Source organism: Somniosus microcephalus, chromosome 10 (genome assembly GCF_052327205.1).
Source record: "Somniosus microcephalus isolate GS21.2 chromosome 10, FLI_Smic_1.0, whole genome shotgun sequence".
Classification (NCBI taxonomy): Eukaryota; Metazoa; Chordata; class Chondrichthyes; order Squaliformes; family Somniosidae; genus Somniosus; species Somniosus microcephalus.
Genome location: NC_140996.1, coordinates 205,722,085 through 205,743,900, shown reverse-complemented (window position 1 = coordinate 205,743,900; position 21,816 = coordinate 205,722,085). Strand labels below are relative to the sequence as shown.

The following is a 21,816-nucleotide window of genomic DNA, read 5'->3' as shown; positions in this document are numbered from 1 at the left end:
GTGACAGGATGCAGGAGAGGATTTAAAAATTCAAGTTTGAGAATAGAAAGATTAAGTCAGGGGATATAACAACAGAACCAGTGGAACTGCAATGAATAGCATCTACAAGTGAACATTTTCGGTACTTAAGTCCACAATGTTACTGTTAGAGCCCTGTGGAATATAGAAAGTTTCAAGGCTTTGAGACTTCATTGCCCTACATGACACGTAACTATTCCAATTAGAAGTATCACATGTTTTCTAATTGCCATACTCACAATGATACTTTTGGGAGTTATAAAATGAAAAATAAAAAAGTCATATAGAAGGAAATAAAGCAATTTGGCCAGATGAGTCTGCTCCTTCCAAGGGACTATTAATAGTCTACCGGTCATTATATGCCGAGGGAGATGAATATTCACTGATAAAACATCAGAGGTCTAGCTCAAGTGAAATTTCTGCTGGATATCTGGAGGTAACGAAGTAAAGGTTCCCAGTTATCAACATAACCTTATTCTTGGGCACACATTGCTCAAGTGTCTCGGGTGGATGCGGGGAGGATGTTCCCGATGATGGGTGAAACTAGAACTAGGGGGGCATAGTCTTAGAATAAGGGGCTGCTCTTTCAAAACTGAGATGAGGAGGAACTACTTCACTCAGAGGGTGGTAGGTCCATGGAATATGCTGCCCCAAAAAGCTGTAGAAGCTACATCATTACATAAATTTAAAACAGAAATAGACAGTTTCCTAGAAGTAAAAGGGAATTAAGGGTTACGGGGAGCGGGCAGGAATTTGGACATGAGTCTAGGTTCGGATCGGACATGGCCCTGTGGGTAGCGGAGCGGGCCCAGGGGCCGTGTAGCCTGATCCTGCTCCTATTTCGTGTGTCTAATTCTGTTAGATTCAGGAGATGGTTCTGTGATAGTAGATTGGCGGTTAGGATCAGATATGATCTTATTGAATGGCGGAGCAGGCTCGAGGGGCCGATTGGCCTACTCCTGCTCCTATTTCTTATGTTCTTAAACAGAACTACTGAGACATATCCCACTTACTAAAGCACAGAGAGCTTAGGACAAGCTAACGGCAAACAAGGTGGGGTGATCCCCAAGTACGTGCAAGGATACTGCTCAAGTTTAACCAGCTAAAAAGCACTGGTAAGCTTCCCACTGCTTCTCCACCTGGAACCATCTTACCCGTTAGGTACTGGCTTGCAAGGTTTGCTGGAGCATGGCACGAACCAATGGAATTGGATTGAAATGGAGCTACAGGTCAATCCTAGCCCTTAGTAACAAGTCTACCCTTCCAGTTCCCATTAATAAGCCAAGCTAGTTGATCAATCACTAGTGCCCTGGAGTGCTGCCTATCTCAGGTATCCAACTACAAGGCTGCCATGGAACAGTAACTCTTTTCCAATCTTCCATCACCAGATTTGTCCTGAAGCTAATCTAACACCAAAGAGAGTTTATGACATTTCACTGGTTCCAGCAGCACAGAAATGATGTTCCATAGAATATCTGATTGGCTTATGTCTACACTTAAATGTTTCTAAATCTCATTCTTAGTCAGATATTTATCCAGCTATTTCTTGACAGAACATTAATACATTGATGCATGTCTATTCTGCATATTTAGTATTCTGGGGAAATTAAATTTTTCATCTCCAAGTCATATTTGAGGATCATTAATTTTGTAATTACGTCCTATAGTTCACAGTTATAAGTAAAATAAACTAGTTACATCTGTATTGTCTATCCATTTTCAATCTCAATAGACCTGAACCATGTTTCCATGCAGTCTTCAATTCTAGAAGACCCCCATCCAAGTCTTGTTGTTCTTTTCTATTTACTCTTTGAAGAAGTAACAAAGAGTAGACAAGGGTAATGCAGTAGATGTAATATATTTGGATTTTCAAAAAGGCCTTTGATAAGGTACCACATAGCAGACTCATGACCAATGTTCCCTCTTAAAGGGGCCACATGGCGCCAAAAAATTAAGGGGCTGTGCAGCCCATTCAAAATACCGCGCATGCTGAGCGGCCCTGGAGTGCTGCACAGCCGTGCAGCTTGGGGGGGGGGGGGGGGGGGGGGGAAATGAGAGAAACACTGCTCATGACTAAAGATCTGAGCATGTGGAGTCAGGGGACAGGTAGCAGAATGGATAGCAAGCTGGCTACAAAACAGAAAACTGAGTAGGGGATAAGGGTAAATACTAGCAAAAGGTGGGAAGTGGTGTTCCACAGGGATCGATGGTGGGACCACTGTTGTTCACAATTTATATTAATGATTTGGATTCAGGAATCGTTAGTACACGTTCAAAATTTACAGATTACACCAAATTGGGGGGGGGGGGGGGGGATGTGGTTAATACAAAAAGAATGCAACAAAATACAAGATTGTGGCGGTACCACTGGTTGTCCCTTACATTGAGACACATAATTCCCTTTAAACTTACCTTACTGTATGTTTAACTTACCTTTTGGGGCCGTTGCCCTTTTAACTTACCTGTTGGGGCCATTGCCCCTTTAAGACGCGCCCTAACGCGCTGACGTCACGTACAACGTGATGTGCGTGCGCCGGCACAGCCCAGCCTAGCGTCTTCGGCCTCAACGGCCAGCCGACGGGAGCGACGCGATCTTCCGCTCCCGCGGCAAGCACCGGCACAGCCCGGCCTAGCGTCTTCGGCCTCAACGGCACAACGCGCATCACGTGATGCCCTAAGCGCGGGAAATGCGAACGTCGTGATGACGTCACAACACAAACGCGATGACGTCATCACGCTCCCCACAGGACTGCGAACTTCGTCCTCGTGGAGTCCCTGCTGGGACAAGGCCTACACCACGGTGCTCCTACAGTCAGCCATCTTACCTGCTATCATTAGCCTGTTCCTGTAAATAAACAACTTATTTATAGTTCGAAGTCAAACTCTCTTATTTAGTGGCGATCTACACGAACCGCTACAAGACGACATTAATAAACTTGCAGAATGGGAGTGTGAGCTGATGCATTTTGATAGGAAGAATAAGGAGGCCATATACTGCTTGGATAATAAGGCCTAGAAATTCAGTATAGCCACGTTTGGGGCGCTACAGCATGGCGTTCGCTAACTTTTGCACCCGGCGCAACTTAGCGCCACCTTCGCCGATATTCAGTTGCATCGCCCCAAGAGGTTGCTGCTGCGCTAAAGCAGGCGATGCACGACTATCATTAGGCGCTAAGCCGGCGATCCGGGGCGCAAACACCGAAGGCGGGCGCAGCGCAGGTGCGGCGAGGTGCTCATTGAGGGCAGTCAGGCGCCGGTCAGCACTTAAAGGGGGAGGGTGGAATTGCTTGGCTGCCACGCCCTGCACACTGCAGCCCTAAGGCAAGGCCTGAACACTGCTTCTGGAACAGCTCCACGCCCAGGAGAATGGAGAAGGCCAGGGAGAGAGCGCAGCGCTTCGGTGAGGGTGACCGGAGGCTGCTGGTTGGCGCAGTGGACCGCAGGCACCATATCCTCTTCCCTGAGGGTGGCAGGAGGCCGCTGCCCGCCGAATATCAGAAAGCATGGAGGGATGTGGCAAACAGGGTCACGTCCGACAGCGTGGGTGGCAGGACACCAACCCAGCGCCGGAAAAAATTCAACGACCTCACTCGGGTTGTCAGGGTGAGTACCCTTTCCAGTATCCTCCTCATCCCTGCATGTGCACCTCACTTTATGGCCAAACGGGTCTGAAAGCCCTAATGGCCAGTCCTCATCCAGCAGCTATGGGACTGTCATGAAAAGCACTTGAGCATTCAGGACTTTAGACACTATCAGGGCTATTCGACCATTGGAGGCAGTGCGGGCAAGATCAGGGCTTGACACTGTACTTAGAGGCGGTCCTTTCTCTTGCAGGCCAAGCTGGCGCATAACAGAAGACAGCAGCGACAGACCGGGGGAGGCCGTCCTGACCTGAAACAGTTGAGCGACCTCGAGCAGCGAGTGGAGTGGATCATGGCAGGCCGGCTGAGTGGCCCCGTCACCACTGGAGATGCTGACCCTGTTCTGGGCACCAATGGTAAGGTCATCACCTTTTTGACCTCTCCCTTTCCACTTGCACCTCACACCAGCATCCTTTGCCACTATCGAACCAATGCAGTGCACAGCAGCACTCATGCCTCCCTCGCTGCCGCCCTGTCCTCACTCTAAAGCAACTCTTGTGCCTCCCTGCTTTCAGATGGTGACTTGCCAGGTGAGGAGGCGGCCCCTCAAGCTGGCACTGTGTCCGAGTCAGACATAGAGCAGGAGGAAGAGGAAGCCAGCCCATCAGGGACACCCTCAGCCGAGGCAGCCCATGGCCATGATGGTGACGCGTCTTTCCCCCCCCCCGCTCCCCTCCAGGGAAGGGTCGGAGGATAGTGAAGCTCCGGGGACCAGCGGGCTGCAGCAACGCGGGAGGGGTGGGGAAGCTCGGCGGCCTTCTCCCCGGAGGGCGAGTGCGGCCTCCAGTCCTGCTACGGTGAGCGCAGAGGAGGTGCGGCTCCTAGTGGAAATGGGCGCGCAGGCACACTGAGCTCATGGCTGCAGTGGCAAGGATGCCTGACTCCATAGAGTCACTGGCAAGGAGTGTGCAGGAATTCGGGGCAGCACAGGCCAGGAGTCTGCAACAATTCAGTGCAGCACAGGCCAGGAGTCTGCAGGACGTCGCGGCAGCACAGGCTAGGAGTCAGCAGGACTTCGCTGCTTCACAGGCGGCTTCTAGCCAAGTGCTCAGTCGTGCCGTGCATTCACTGGCTGTTGTCATGCAGACACAGACCAGGGCCACACGGGCACTAACTGCTGCCACACTCGCTGGATCGGCCAGGCATCGCCGGGGCACTCGCCGTGCCTCAGCAGATTGCTGCGCGTGCTGCAGTGCTGGCCCGTGCACGTGCCAATGTATCAGCCGACCAGGGAGTGCCTGTGATCTGTCAGGTTGGCAGCATTCCTGCAGCCAACACTGTCACTCCTCCATTGCAGCTGCCACCAGCTGTTGGACAGACTGCTGCCGCCCAAGCAGAGTTGGAGCAGTCAGCAGCCGGCCCCTCCAGGCCCAGAGCTGGTCCAGGCCGACCCCCAAGGGCATCTGCCGTCTCACTATCTGACCCTCAGCAGCCTTCCCCCAGCCTTGCTGCAGCCACTGGGGTCCCATTGAGGAGGAGCTGCAGGGCGGGTAGGGGCCAGTCACGGAAGCGAAACGGATCACCCTCGCAGGAGAAAAAGTAGAAGGTGTGGCCAAATGTTTTGTTTTATATATAAAGGCCGAGACTGGTGTATTTGTTTCATATTTAAAGGCCGAGACTGGTATATTTGTGTTTTGGGGGGGGGGGGGGGGGTGGTTTCTCTCCATTAGTTTGTCATGTGGGAAGGGCACAGAGGTATCACAGTAAAAAAAAAAGTCTTAAATCGCACTGTCCATGCTTTCTTTTGGAAGTCCTGGTTGCCCTGCTCGGCTGAGGGCTTGTGGAGCGGCTACATTCATCTTCTGCCATTGGCACAAGCCATTCCCCGAGAGGGGGCCGAGAACCGACTTGCAATAAGCCGCCAACGGGCGGCCCTTGCACTTTCTGCCTCCCTCCTGTGCTGGACCTCCTCCTCCTGTGGTCCTCCAATGTCTGCTGGCAGTGGCCGAGTCCTGCGGATAGCCAGGTTGTGCAGCACGCAGCACACGACAACGAAATGGGAGACTCGCTCAGGCGAGTACTGTAGGGCTCCCCCGGAACAATCCAGACAGCGGAACCGTTGCTTCAGCACGCCGATTGTTTGCTCAATGATGTTCCTGGTTGCTTGATGGCTGTCATTGTATCCCTCTTCAGCAGGGGTGCTGGGTCATCAGCCAGGTGCACAAAGGATAGCCTTTGTCCCCGAGAAGCCATCCTCGTGGGTGAGGCTGGGCCTCGAACATGTCTGCTACAGAAGTCTGGCGCACGATGAAGGCATCGTGGCTGCTGCCTGGAAAAGCGGGCATTGACAGCTAGGATGAGCTGCCTGTGGTCACACACCAGCTGCACGTTGAGCGAATGGTAGCCCTTCCGGTTGCGGTAATCCTCGGCATTCTCAAGAGGTGCCCGCAAAGCCACATGCGTGCAGTCTATGGTGCCCTGCACCATGGGGAAGCCCGCTAATGCTGCAAAGCCCATTGCACGCTCTTGCTGCTTGTCAATGGTCACGGGGAAGGAGATGAACTGACGTCTCCTTCTGAAAAGGGCATTGGTCACCTGGCGGATGCAGCAATGTGCCACAAACTGGGAGATGTTGGAAATGTCCCCAGTAGCGGATTGGAAGGAGCCAGTGGCATATAAGTTGAGAGCCACCGTCACCTTCACTGCCACCGACAGAGACGTCCTGCTCCTCAGCTGTGGCTGCAGATCTCCACGAAGCAGGTGGCAGATCTCAATGACCACCGTCCTTCTGAATCGCAGCCTCCGAACACACTACTCCTCAGACATGTTCAGATATGAGAACTGCTGGCGGTATACCCTGGGTGGGTAAAGCCTCCTTTGCCGACACCTGTTGGCCCTTCTCCGTCTGGCCATGACTGGCACTCTCTCACGGCGTCTCTGAGCCCTTTGAATGCAATGGAGAAGCCCAACGTTTCCACCCATTGCAGCCCCCATTATATGTTCCCAATCAATGCTATGACACTGAAGTTAAAGACAAGTGCAAAGCTGTGGCCTGAAGCCACAAGTACCTGTGCGAGTGTTGAGCCAAACCAGAAAGCTCTCTACCTTTGTCTCTCTCCAAAGATCCGTCTCTCACAAAGAAGGAGTGGTGCAAAATGGCTGCCATTTATACTGCAGGAGGAGTCCCCTTTAATTAGCGCCCCCCCCGTGCCCCGCAGCGACTGGGAACCATTCCCCTCTACCAGTTGCTAGGGGCGCCAGGCGCACAATAGGCCAGCGCCACTGAATTTCCGGTTCGGGGCGCACAAAGGGCGTTGCACCATGAAATGACGTCAGGATCTGCGCGCGCAGCTGAGCGCGCGTAAAGGTTTTGTGCCGCCGCTAAATCTTAACTGAAGTTCGCGAGAGGCGCAGATCGCGCTGCGCCCGGGCACTAGCCGCTTAGCGCCCCACTTCTCCTCCTCTTAAGGCGCTAGCGGCTGGCGCAAACAACTGAATTTCTAGGCTTAAGAGTCTAAAAAGGGTCCAGGAGCAAAGGGATCTAGTGATACAGATACACAAATCATTAAAAATAGCAGTGTTGGTTAATAAGGCCATCAAAAAAAGCAAACCAAGCACTGGGGTTAATTTCTAGAGGGATAGAATTGAAAAGCAGAAACGTTATGTTAAACTAGTGTAGCACCTCGGTTGAACACAACAATAAAAACTTGTATTTATATAGCGCCTTTAACATAGTAAAACACCCCAAGGCGCTTCACAGGAGCATTAACAAACAAAATTTGACACCGAGCCACATAAAAAGATGATATGGCAGACTTGATCAAAGTGGTAGGTTTTAAGCAGCGTCTTAAAAGGAGGAGAGGCAGAGAGGGAATTCCAGACCCTAGGGCCTCTGCAGCTGAAGGCACGGCCGCCCATGGTGGAGCGATTAAAATCGGGGATGCGCAAGAGGCTAGAATTGGAGGAGCATAGATACATAAGAAATAGGAGCAGGAGTAGGCCAATCGGCCCCTCGAGCCTGCTCCGCCATTTAATAAGATCATGGCTGATCTGATCCTAACCGCCAATCTACTATCACAGAACCATCTCCTGAATCTAACAGAATTAGACACACGAAATAGGAGTAGGATCAGGCTACACGGCCCCTGGGCCCGCTCCGCTACCCACAGGGCCATGTCCGATCCGAACCTAGACTCATGTCCAAATTCCTGCCCGCTCCCCGTAACCCTTAATTCCCTTTACTTCTAGGAAACTGTCTATTTCCGTTTTAAATTTATGTAATGAAGTAGCTTCTACAGCTTTTTGGGGCAGCATATTCCATAGACCTACCACCCGCTGAGTGAAGTAGTTCCTCCTCATCTCAGAATAAGGGGCTGCTCTTTCAAAACTAAGACTATGCCCCCTAGTTCTAGTTTCACCCATCATCGGGAACATCCTCCCCGCATCCACCCGATCCAACCCCTTCACAATCTTGTATGTTTCAATAAGATCGCCTCTCATTCTTCTGAACTCCAATCAGTAGAGTCCCAATCTACTCAACCTCTCCTCATATGTCCATCCCCTCATCCCCAGGATTAACCGAGTGAACCTTCTTTGTACTGACTCGAGAGCAAGTATGTCTTTTCTTAAGTATGGACACCAAAACTGTATGCAGTATTCCAGGTGCGGTCTCACCAATACCTTGTACAACTGAAGCAATACCTCCCTATTTTTATATTCTATCCCCCTAGCAATGAAAGCCAACATTCCATTGGCCTTCTTAATCACTTGCTGCACCTGCATACTAACCTTTTGAGTTTCGTGCACCAGGACCCCCAGATCCCTTTGTACTTCAGTACTTTCCAGTCTCTTGCCATTAAGATAATAACTTGCTCTACGATTTTTCCTGCCAAAGTGCATAACCTCACACTTTCCAGTATTGTATTCCATCTGCCAAATCTCTGCCCACTTACTTAGCCTGTCTATGTCCCCTTGCGGGTTTTTTATGTCCTCCTCACTCACTACTTTCCCTCCCATCTTAGTATCATCTGCAAACTTTGATATGTTACACTCGGTCCCCTCCTCCAAATCGTTAATATAGATTGTAAAGAGTTGGGGACCCAGCACTGACCCCTGCGGAACACCACTAGTTACTGATTGCCAGTCCGAGAATGAACCATTTATCCCAACTCTCTGCCTTCTGTTAGATAGCCAATCCTCTATCCATGCCAGAATATTACCCCCAATCCCGTGATTTTTTATCTTAAGCAATAATCTTGTGTGGCACCTTGTCAAATGCCTTTTGGAAGTCTAAATACACTACGTCCACTGGTTCCCCTTTATCCACCCTATATGTTACTTCCTCAAAGAACTCCAGCAAATTTGTCAGACATGACTTCCCCTTCATAAAACCATGCTGACTTTGTCCTATTAAATGATGATTATCCAAATGTCCTGTTACTGTCTCCTTAATAATGGACTCCAAAATTTTACCTACCACAGATGTTAGGCTAACCGGTCTATAGTTTCCAGCCTTCTGTCTACTGCCCTTTTTAAATAAAGGTGTTACATTAGCAGTTTTCCAGTCTGCCAGGACCTTTGCTGAGTCCAGGGAGTTTTGGAAAATTATTACCAATGCATCCACAATCCCTACCGCCACTTCCCTCAAGACCCTAGGATGTAAGCCATCAGGTCCAGGTGATTTATCCGCCTTGAGTCCCATTATTTTACCGAGTACCACTTCCTTAGTGATTTTGATCATGTTTAGCTCCTCCCCCACTATAGCCCCCTGTTTGTCCAGTGTTGGGATATTCTTAGTGTCTTCTACTGTAAAGACTGATACAACATATTCATTGTGTTTTTGCCATCTCCATATTTCCCACCATTAATTTCCCAGTCTCATCCTCTAAGGGACCAACATTTACTTTAGCCACCCTTTTTCTTTTTATATAATAAAAACTCTTACTATCTGTTTTTATATTTTTTGCTAATTTACTTTCATAATCTATCTTCCCTTTCTTAATCAATCTTTTTGTTATTTTTTGCTGTCTTTTAAAGTTTTCCCAATCCTCTATCCTCCCACTAGATTTGGCTACCTTATATGCCCTTGTTTTTAGTCGAATACTATCCTTAATTTCTTTACTTAGCCACGGATGGCTGTCTTTTCTTTTACACCCTTTTCTTCTCAGTGGAATATATATTTTTCGGAAGTTGTAAAATAACTCCTTAAATGTACACCACTGATCATGTATCGTCTTACCCTTTAATCTATTTTCCCAATCCACTCTACTCAATTCCGCTCTCATACCTTCATAGTCTCCTTTATTCAAGCTCAGCACGCTTGTTTGAGATCCAACCTTCTCACCCTCTAATTGAATATGGAATTCAACCATGTTATGGTCACTCATTCCAAGGGGATCCTTTACTAGGACATTTTTAATTAATCCTGTCTCGTTACACAGGACCAGATCTAAGGTTGCTTGCCCCCTGGTCGGTTCAGTTACATACTGCTCAAGAAACCCATCCCTAATACACTCAATGAACTCATCCTCAAGGCAGCCCTGCCCAATTTGATTTGTCCAATTAATATGATAGTTAAAATCCCCCATAATTATAGATGTTCCCTTATTACAAGCCTCAACTATTTCCTGATTGATACTCCGTCCAACAGAGTTGCCACAGTTCGGAGGCCTATAGACTATGCCCACTGGTGTTTTTTTCCCCTTATTATTCCTTACCTCCACCCAAACTGTTTCATTATCCTGATCTTTTGACCCAATATCATTTCTCTGTATTACAGTGATTCCTTCCTTTATTAACATAGCCACCCCACCTCCCCTTCCTGATCGTTAAATAACCTGGTATGTTTAATTCCCAGGCATTGTCACCCTGCAGCCATGTTTCTGTAATGGCCACAAGATCATACCCATATGTAGTTATTTGTGCCATTAACTCAGCTATTTTGTTACAAATGCTACGTGCATTCAGATAGAGAACCTTCAAAGATGTTTTGTGACACTTAGTTCCTGCTTTTGCCCTTTTTATTACTTTACCTTTTACTCCATACCTTCTGCCCCTTCCTGACACGCTCTGGTTTTTAATTTCCCCACTACCTAAGTCTATGACCTTCTTTGTTGTCATTTTTATTATTTGCTCTCTAGGAACCTCCCCCCGACTAGTTAGTTTAAAGCCCTCTCTACAGCCCTAGTTATATGATCCGCCAGGACTCTAGTCCCAGCACTGGCCAAGTGAAGCCCGTCCCAACGGAACAGCTCCCTCCTGCCCTAGTACTGGTGCCAGTATCCCAGGAAGCAAAACCCATTTCTCCCACACCAGTCTTTGAGCCACGCATTTAACTCTCTAATTTTATTTGTCCTAGCCAAATTCGCTCGTGGCTCAGGAGGTTCTGTTTTTTAATTTGACCCCTAGCTGCTCATACTCCTTTAACAGAACCGGCTTCCTAGTCCTATCTACGTCGTTTGTACCAACATGGACCACGACAACTGGATCCACCACCTCCCACTGCAAGTTTCTTTCCAGCCCAGAGGAGATGTCCTTAACCCTGGCACCGGGTAGGCAACACAGCCTTCGGGACTCTCGCTTTCGGCTGCAGAGAACTCTATCTATCCCCCTAATAATACTATCCCCTACCACTACAACATTTCTAGTTACTCCCCCCTCTTGAATGGCCCCCCGTTCCACGGTGCTGTGGCCAGGTTGCTCATCCTCCCTGCAGTCCCTGCTCCCGTCCCCACAGGGAGTAAGAACCTCGAACCTGCTGGACAAGAGCAAGGGCTGCGGCTCCTCCAGCTCTACCTCCTGGATCCCCGTACCTGCCTCACTTGTAGTCACACTGTCCTGTCCCTGGGCTACATCTGAATTAATTAACTTCATGGGTGTGATCACCTCCTGATACACAGAGTCCAGGTACTTCTCCCCCTCCCTGATGTGTCGCAGTGTCTGAAGCTCAAACTCCAGCTCATCAACACGGAGCTGGAGTTCCTGTAGCAGCAGACACTTGTCACAGACGTAATCACCGTGAGCCTCAATGGGGTTCACCGGCTCCCACATCTCGCAACAGTAACACATCACCTGCTCCATTCTATGTAATTAATTAAAATTTTTATTGTTAGTTATGGACACCCTCTGCCCGATTATAGATGCTAGTATCCCCTTTAATTAATTGGATTTAATTTAAATCAATCCCTCTAATTACACCAGTTAAATGGTTTACCAACAGTCACTCTGCACCAGAAAGGCCTTATTAACTACAACCCACAGAGTTAAAGTTTGAAAAGAGCACCTAACACCCCACTTACTCTAACTCAGTTACCCAAACTCACAACACTCTTTGATGACTCGCACTCAGTGCTTGCTCGCACTAGGACTGGTCTTTTTATACTGTTTGTTTGTTTACATCCAAATGAGTCACCCCTGCTGATTGGTTTCCACTGCCTGCTGTGCCAATTTACTCCTACTGCAGTGTAACCTTGTTTTACTCTTCTTAAACCAACAGAATCCCAAATATTTAACTTTTCCCCTTTACTTAAACTGCTTAAGTAATCTTATCAAGAATGATTTAAAGAGAAATAACAATTAAAGAACTCACACACTTACCCAAACTCAGAGCACTCTCTGCTGACTCGCTCAGAAGGTTGTAGGGCTGGAGGAGGTTATAGAGATAGGGCGGGGCGAGGCCATGGAGGGATTTGAAAACAAGGATGAGAATTTTAAAATCAAGGCGTTGCTTAACCAGGATCCAATGTAGGTCAGTGCCCACAGGGGTAGTGGGTGAACGGGACTTGGTGTGAGTTAGGATATGGGTAGCACAGTTTTGGATTAGCTTACGGTTATGGAGGGTGGAAGATGGGAGGCCAGCAAGCAGTGCATTGGGATAGTCAAGTCTAGAGATAAAAAAGGCATGGATGAAGGTTTCAGCAGATGAGCTGAGGCAGGGGTGGAGTCGGGCGATGTTACGGAGGTGACAATAGTTTTGTGATGGCGCGGATATGTGGTCGGAAGCTCATCTCAGGGTCAACTATGACACCAAGGTTGCAAACAGTCTGGTTCAGGGAGAGGGATGGAGTTACAACAGAAAATGCTGGAAAAACTCAGCAGGCCAGACAACATCCGTGGAGAGAAAATAGAGTCAACGTTCTGGGTGAACCCTTTGTCAAGACTAAAGAGGCACAGGAAATGAAATAGATTGAGAGGTCAGGCTGGGAGAGAACAAAAAAAAGTGAAGAGACATTAAGAGGTATTCAAAACAAGACAAGATGGTGATAGGACTAGTGGAGACAAAAGACGGCTCTAGATTAGGTGTGAAATGCGCTGGCAGAATGGGAGACAGCTGCCATGTGGGAGAGAGGAAAAAAAAGGTGGGGGGAAAGAGGCCAAAACAAAGGTGTGGATAAAAAATAAGTAAAAATGTAATAAGGACCGAGGTTATGATCTGAAATTGTTGAACTCGATATTGAGTCCGGAAGGCTGTAAAGTGCCTAATCGGAAGATGAGGTGCTGTTCCTCGAGTTTACGGTGAGCTTCCGTGGAACAATGCAAGAGGCCGAGGATGGCGAGGTCCGAGTGGGAATGGGGCGGTGAATTAAAATGACAGGCGATCGGAAGCTCGGGGTCACCCTTACGGACTGAACGGAGGTGTTCCGCAAAGCGGTCACCCAATCTGCGTTTGGTCTCCCCAATGTAGAGGAGACCACATCGTGAGCAGCGAATACAGTATACTAGATTGCACGAAGTACAAGTAAATCGCTGTTTCACCTGGAAGGGGTGTTTGGGGCCCTGACAGTGGGAAGGGGGGAGGTATAAGGGCAGGTGTTACATCTCCTGTGCTTGCACGGGAAGGTGCCAGGCGAAGGGGAAGGGGTGCTGGGGGTAATAGCGGAGTGGATTAGGGTGTCTCAGAGGGAGCAGTCCCTACGGAATGCTGAAAGGGGAGGGGAAGATACGTTTGGTGGTGGGATCACTTGAGGTGGCGGAAATGGCGGAGGATGATCCGTTGAATGTGGAGGCTGGTGGGGTGAAAGGTGAGGACAAGGGGAACCCTATCGTGGTTCCGGGAGGGAGGGGCAGGGGTGAGGGCAGAAGTGCGGGAGATAGAACGGACACGGTCGAGTGCGGTGTCAACCACGGTAGAGGGGAATCCTCGATTGAGGAAAAAGGAAGACATGTCGGAAGCACTAGTGTGGAAGGTGGCATCGTCAGAGCAGATGCGGCGGAGACGGAGAAACTAGGAGAATGGAATAGAGTCCTTACAGGAGGCGGGGTAGGAGGAAGTGCAGTCCAGGTAGCTGTGGGAGTCAGTGGGCTTGTAGTGAATGTTGGTCAATAACCTATCCCCAGAGATGGAGATAGAGAAGTCGAGGAAGGGAAGGGAAGTCAGAGATGGACCATGTGAAGGTGAGGGAAGGGTGGAAATTGGAGGCAAAGTGAATGAAATTGTCTAGTTCAGGGCGAGAGCAAGAAACGGCACTGATACAGTCATCAATGTATCGGAAAAAGAGGTGCGGGAGGGGACCCGAGTAGGACTGGAACAAAGTGTTCCACATATCCCACGAAAAGGCAGGCATAGCTAGGACCCATGCGGGTACCCATAGCAACACCTTTGATTTGGAGGAAATGAGTGCAGTCAAAGGAGAAGTTGTTCAATGTGAGAACAAGTTCAGCCAGGCGGAGGAGGGTAGTGGTGGATGGGGACTGGTCGGGCCTCTGTTCAAGGAAGAAGCTAAGCGTCCTCAGGCCATCCTGGTGAGGGATGGAGATGTAGAGGGATTGTACGTCCATGGTGAAAAGGAAGCAGTTGGGGCCAGGAAACTGGAAACTGTTAAAGTGGCGGAGGGCGTCTGAAGAGTCGCGGATGTAGGTGGGAAGAGACTGGACAAGGGGAGAAAAGATAAAGTCGAGATAGGAAGAGATGAGTTCCGTGGGGCAAGAACAGGCTGAAACGATGGGTCTACCAGGGCAGTCCTGTTTGTGGATCTTGGGAAGGAGGTAGAAGCGGGCTGTGCGGGGTTGGGGAACTATGAGGTTGGTGGCCGCGGGGGGAAGATCTCCAGAGGAGATGAGGTCAGTGACAGTCTTGGAAACGGTGGTTTGATGTTCGGTAGTGGGGTCATGGTCCAGGCGGAGGTAGAAGGAGGTGTCGGAGAGTTGGCGTTCATCTTCCGCTAGGTAGAGGTCAGGATGGAGTTGGTGGCTAGGGAACGGAGATGGTGGCAGCAACCGAAGACAATGGCTTCGGTCTTCCCAATATTTAATTGGAGGGAAATTCTGCTCATCCAGTGCTGGATATCAGACAAGCAGTCAAGACAATTTAGAGACAGTGGAGGGATGGTGAGGTAGAGCTGGGCGTCATCAGCGTACATGTGGAAGCCGACGCTGTGTTTTCAATGATGTCGCCGAGGAGCAGCATGTAGATGAGAAATAGGAGGGGGCCAAGGATCTATCCTTGGGGGATACCAGAGGTAACGGTGTGGGAGCACTTGGACTACTGTGCACAGTTGTGGTCGCCATATTATAAAAAGGATATAGAGGCATTGGAGAAGGTGCAAAAAAGAGTCACAAGGATACCAGAACTGAGAGGTGATAACTATCACAAAAGACTGAACAGGCTGGGGTTCTTTTCTTTAGAAAAAAGGCTGAGGGGGTGACCCGATAGAGGTCTTTAAAGATAAAGAAAGGGTTTGATAGGGTGAAAGTGAAAAAAATGTTTCCACTTGTGAGGGAGACCAAAACTAGAGGTCATAAATATAAGATAGTCACTAATAAATCCAATAAGAAATTCAGGAAAAAAAGTTATTTACCCAAAGAGTGGTAAAAATGTGGAAGAAGCAATAGTTGAGGCAAATAGCATAGATGCATTTAAGGGTAAGCTAGATAAGCACACGAGGGAAAAAGGGAATAGAAGGGTATGCAGATAGGGTTAGGTGAAGAAGGGCAAGAGGTGGCTCGTGTGGTGCATATATGCTGGCACAGACCAGTTGGGCCGAATGGACTGTTTCCGTGCTGTAGACACGATGTAACTCGATGCACTCTTTAATGTATAATGTCCATTTGAAGATAGTAGGCCTAAATTGTTGAGCATATTTCAAATTTGCCCTTACAAATAAGATGTAGAGGGCTAAAATAACCCGTTATCAAAAGTTTTTGGAATATATGACAATACTCAATGTGCCCTGTTGACAGCAGCTTTACATTGACTCAGATTTCAATAAATGGTCAATCATTCCATCCAACTTATTTTCTTTTGCCATTTTACTAGCAGACACATCATAACCTTATATTTATACACATTTAAAATCCACTTAATTTTACTAGTTCCCTTTGAATGGAACTCACTGTGATAGCACCAGTTACCTGGCACACAGCCTGGCATGATGAACCAGTGTTACATTATTATACTTAGCTGTCCCCACGCAAAGCTTTGTCCATGCATTATGATGTTACGCTTTCAACTAGGAAGTTGATTTTAAACCCATCTGATTAATTTATTCCATGAGACTTAACCTTTGAAAGTCTTGCATGTAGATCTTTATTGTTCAGCAATTTTCATTATAGCTGAAATTTAGGGTCTAACTCAACAATGTTTAAAAAAAAAATGAAACACCATAGTTTCTGTTGTAGTAGGGTAAACCAATTCGACTATTACTCACCAACATGAAACCAGTATCCAATCTCACCTAGGCATTTACATGACCCTAAGTGCTGCTCCATGTTAAGCCATGGCAGATGAAATGGAAACAAATAAGAGTCGGATGCCATGAGATTTTTGCACTCCTCCCTTTCAGCTGAAGTACTTCATACTAATGTGGTACTCCTTACTCGTGACCCAGCCCTAACTGAAACCAGAAAGTATGCGTGACTGACAAAAACTGAAAGTGCTAGAAACACACAGCAGGTCAGTCGGTATCTATGGCTGGAGAAGGAGCACGCAGTGTCCACCGGCACGTCGGAGGCCTTTCGCGGCCGGTGGGCACTGCAGGGACTGGAAGGCATAAATCGACATTGATGGCAATATTATTTAATTTGATAAGTTTCCTTTGGTTTTTTTTTTTTAAATGAGGTCGTTTTCTATTAGTTGTGCCCCTCTAAAGAGGGCACCGTCATTAAGTTTTTTGTTTCATGGCACAGGGTTTTAGAAGAAAAGTCATCTAATGAGAAATGCTGTGTCATTCCACTGATTTTGTTTCAGATTTCCACCATTTGTGGGTCTTTTTTGAATGACAAGCAGGCTGGAGACCAGTCACCATCTAGTTAGCAATCGAGTCAGATCATTTGATTGAATTACCAGGTCATCTCAAATTGAAAAATAATGGCTATTATAAATTAGACTTTAAATTGATTAAATATCTTGGCAGAAATGTTGAGTATGTATTTATGGTTGAATTATAGACATGTACACAGTTCAAGCCAAACAAGTAACATGTACAATCTGTAATTAATCTTGAATTTGTATAATGCATGTTTCCATTGAAGAGTTCAGGAACTGATGTATCCTATTAAACTCTAACTAAATAACATCTCAAATCAAATGCGTTTCCCAGATGTATTCATTAAAAAAAGCTTCCATCTCAGTCTGAACTTTGTACCCGGCACTGCTACTTAGCTCAAGACACCCATAACAAAATAACAGAACAAATACTGTGCTGTCTATAGCTCACAAACAACTTAACATAGGGACATAGTAGGCCATTCTGCCTCTCAAATCTGTTCCGCCATTCAACTAGATCATGGCTGATCTGTGTCCGAACTCCATCTACCCGCATTGATTCCGTAACCCTCAATACCCTTGCCTAACAAAAATCTATCACTTAGTTTTAAAATTTTCAATTGACCCCCCAGCCACAACAGCTTTCATTTTGAGGGGGGGGGGGGGGGGGGGGAAAGAGAAGAGAGTTCCAGATTTCCACCACCCTTTGTGTGAAGAAGTGCTTTCTGACATCACCCCTGAACGGCCTGGCTCTAATTTTAAGGTTATGCCCCCTTGTTTTGGACTCTTTCTCCTCCCCCCCGCCCCACCAGAGGAAATAGTTTCTTTCTATCTATCCAATCAATTCCTTTAATCATCTTAAACACCTCAATTAGATCACCCCTTAATCTTCTATATTAAGAAGGGAATACAAGCCTAGTCTATGCAACCTGTCCTCATAATTAAACCCCGGTATTATTCTAGTGAATCTGCGCTGCACCCGCTCCAAGGCCAATATATCCTTCCTGTGGTGCGGTGCCCAGAACTGAACACAGTGCTCCAGATGGGGTCTGACCAGAGCTCTGTACAGCTGTAGCATAACTCCCACCCCGGTGTATTCCAGCCCTCGAGATAAAGGCCAACATTCCATTAGCCTTTAAAAAAAAATGTTGTACCTGTCCACGAGCTTTCAGTATTTGGACCCCTAAAACTCTGCTTATCCACAGTTCCTAGCTTCTCGCCCGATAGAAAATACTCTGATCTAACTTTCTTTAGGTCCAAAGTGGATGATCTCACACTTTCCCACATTGAACTCCATCTGCCGTAGTTTTGCCCTCCCACTTAATTTATCAATGTCCCTTTAGAACTTTCTGTTCTCTTCTACACTATTTACTGTGCCACCTAACTTAGTGTCGTCAGCCAAATTAGATATACGGCTCTCTATTCCTACATCAAGGTCACAGACACAGGCACAGAAAAGCTATAGTTCCAGTACAGATCCCTGGGGGACATTACTAGTTACATCCTGCCACTTTGAGTACATACCCATTATCTCTACTCTGTCTCCTACCTCCTAACCTATCCAAGCGAACAGGTTGCCTCCAATTCCATGCACTCTCATTCTTGTTAACAGCCTCTTATGTGGAACTTTGTTGCATGCCTTCTGGAAGTCCATATAAATAACATCCACAGACACTCCCTTATCTACCACATTAGCTACCTCCTCAAAAAATTCAACTCGGCTCATTAGACACAACTTACCCTTTACAAATCCATGCTGGCTCTCTCTGATCCGCTCATATTTGTCCAAATGCTCGGTTGACAGATTAAGATGTAAATACATATGTGACGTTATGCTACCTTTAATAATATTCCCACAGAATCAAAGTAATATACTCCCCTCAGCAACAAAATAAGGTCAAGATTCACTTATAACATGTACAATCTGTAATTAATCTTGAATTTGTATAATGCATGTTTCCATTGAAGAGTTCAGGAATTTGATTTGATTCAATCTTCCTAAAATGTAATTCATTATTATTCCTATAACTGAAGTTCCTCCTCCTCCTCCCGCAATTAGTAAAAATATTAAATGTTATAAAAAGGGAGATTTGCTGGACACCCCTAGTTACAGCTTTTAAAGTTTTAAAGCAACTAGTTTGAAGCTGGTTGGAGCTGATATTTTCCGTAGTACTTCCTCCGAGTGACTTAGCAGCGAGCAACTTGACCTGTGTCAGCAATTTAAAAGTAAATACAAATTTACATTGAATTGATTTTTTCCATGAAAGGGGGAGTACTGGAACAAAAACAGTTTAGTTGCCAGTTAAGTTCCATTCCAGTGACATAATAAATGGAGAGTACAGCCCACAGCCGTTACTCATATTATCAGTGGAGTGGAACTTCATGCTGGCACATCCTTGGGGGAGCATTCTTCCATGTTACCTCCAAGTACATTTTGAAACATTAAAATATATTTTAAAAAGTACAAGTGACAGTATTCCTCCATAACATTTAGTATTACATAACTGTTGAGTATACTTGTCCCCTTAAGTCTCTTTTTCACTGTTGTCGTCTCAAACAAGACTCCAGAACAATACTTTAACAGTAAAATACTCTTTTTGCTAATACCAATACATTTGTGCTGCAAAACCCATTCATTTATATTCAATTAGTTATTTTTATGCTAGAAATTTATTTTATCCAATAATTTAAAATAAGCAATGTAGATAACGCAAAGTGGAAATTTCCAGCCAAAACATTTGAAATAAGCAACTTTAAAATTAATAAACTGTATACTATTTTACTAGAGTAAACCACAAAAATTAAAAATATATTTAAAATGCAAAATGTAGTTCCAGCAAGAGTTCATTTCAGTTGTTAGATTAAGATGTAAATACTTAATTCGACATTTCTATCTTACATTAAAAAAATTGTCACAGGACAATTGTACTGCCCCACCCTTTTTCTTAAATAGGAGAATGCCACGCCCTTTATCGCTCCATCATTACCAGCCTAATTATAAAAAGGAACCCCCCCCCCACAGACACCAGTGATAAACTTTTAGACTTTAACAGATCAAAGCATCAGAATTAAGCTAATCTCCCCCCCCCCCCAATTTGACGTGTTTCCCCTCCTCCTCCGTCATGCTTCCCATAAACTGCCCGATACAAAAATGATACAATCCATTTTTCGCAAACCTCAGAGGACAATCTATCCAGTCATACTGGTGTAAGGGATAGATAGTTAACATACTTCACAGCAAAAGGACAGTTGTATTAACTGTGTTGTTATTGTCCCTTGCACTCTGTTGTTCTTCCTTCCCTTTCTTGCTGATGCAAATTGCTGTGGATTTGGTATCCTCGCTACACAGGTGCACTGTGGCCCAGTGAGATGCTGATATACCCGTTGGTGGAACTCTTCAATCTCCTGCTGCAGTATTATTCCACCACAGGGATCTTTTCTTACTTGCAAGCACCCTCTTCCGTGCTGCGTCACTCCGCCCACACTGATATTAGCAAAGGGACCTGTCCTGCTCACCATTTAGAAAGCAAAGGATACCACACGCTCGCACAGGATGGGTAAGACCGTTTCTGTTACAGTCACACTCAAATTTACTCATTTACTGCCCTCTTGTGACTAAAGCAGCAAATTACCACTGAATATCTAAGCAGGTGAATGGAAAGTGTACTCAATTTTGATTTTTGCGTTGCATAAATAGATACTGGTAAACTCAAACTATAGGAAAGGGGAGTATAGAGATGTGTCCACGTATAGGTAAAAGCCAATGAAGGATGTGTGAAAAATTATATTCCTTTTCTCCAGATGACAAAAGCCATTCGGTCAATCATAGCTTACCTGTGGTATCTTGAGGTGGCCATAGATGGAGACGGACACCGGTTAACTCCGTAACATGGTTTAATCAACACTTGCACATAAAAGCTCCTGCCATGAGGCAGCAAAAATAAAGAGTACAACCAGTACAGATCAGACTTAACTCAGGAGAGCAATTGCCACAGCACCACCTGGTGGATCAGGTTACACATAACCTCCCAGGTTACTACACTCCTTCCCCCCTTAAGATTGCCGTATGCAATTCTTAAACAATAACCCTTACTAGGTACTACGTTTTAATTAACCAGTATGCTCTAACCATGGTTAACCCCTGACTAATTTAACAGGTTTGTATAAGTCTTTCTGGTTGCTTGCGAATCCTTTGTGAACGTCTTAATTCCACTTGTGGTGGATTCTCAGATTCATTCGCACTTGAGATTGGAGTAGTCTCTGATGTTGGTTTTACTCTGTCCCGCTGTGGCCTGGCAGTACCAGTGTCCACTGGCACCTTATAAGCCGTGCTGGGTCCTGGAACAGCCTCCTCTACTGCTCTTTGTTCCATCTGAGGCAGTTCCCCCTGCTGCCGGCTGAAAAGCTGATCCACATGCCGACAAACCCCTCGATCATTCCCTAGTAACACAGAGTACGACACAGGTCCTGTAATGTCCTGGATTAGTCCTGGTATCCATTTCGGTCCATAACCGAAGTTCCGGGTGTACACAGAGTCCCCTATGGCGAAATGGCGAGCTTTAGTATGTTTGTCATGGTACGCTTTTTGGTTTGTTTGTTTTGTCTCAACCTTGCTTTTGAGATCTGGGTGTATCAGGTCTAAAGTGCACCACAACTTTCTCCCCATCATCAACTCAGCCGGAGAAAGCCGTGGTAGCTTGGGGTGTTATACGATAACTAAACAAGGCTCTATTGAGCTTGGTCTCCAGGGTGTCACCTGAGCTCTTCCTCATGAGCTCCTTAAAAGTCTGCACGGCTCGCTCGGCTAACCCATTTGAGGCTGGGTGATATGGAGCCGAGGTGACATGTGTGATTCCATTCCTTACCATGAATTCTTTGCTCCCTTCACTAACAAAACACTGTGCATTGTCGGATACAATCATTTCTGGAATACCATGCGTGCTGAAGCTGTTCCTGAGACAATTCAGTGTGGCATCAGTCGTTGCAGAGCTCACTGGATAAACGTCGATCCACTTT

At 46.6% G+C, this 21,816-nt stretch overlaps 1 protein-coding gene across 12 annotated transcripts in view; it reads right to left on the bottom strand.

Moving 5' to 3' along the window:
* Window positions 1-20,330, bottom strand: part of LOC147112036 (inositol polyphosphate-4-phosphatase type I A) — a 268,422-nt gene extending 248,092 nt beyond the window's left edge. For 3 of the 12 annotated variants that reach the window (XM_085999514.1, XM_085999521.1, XM_085999515.1), the window contains exon 1: window positions 20,032-20,326. The gene's annotated coding sequence lies outside the window, so the exon portion shown is untranslated. Of the gene's footprint in view, window positions 1-20,031 lie in introns of all 12 variants that reach the window. The other 9 variants (XM_085999525.1, XM_085999520.1, XR_015079801.1 and 6 more) reach the window with 8 other exon arrangements.
* Window positions 20,331-21,816: the final 1,486 nt, after the last annotated feature.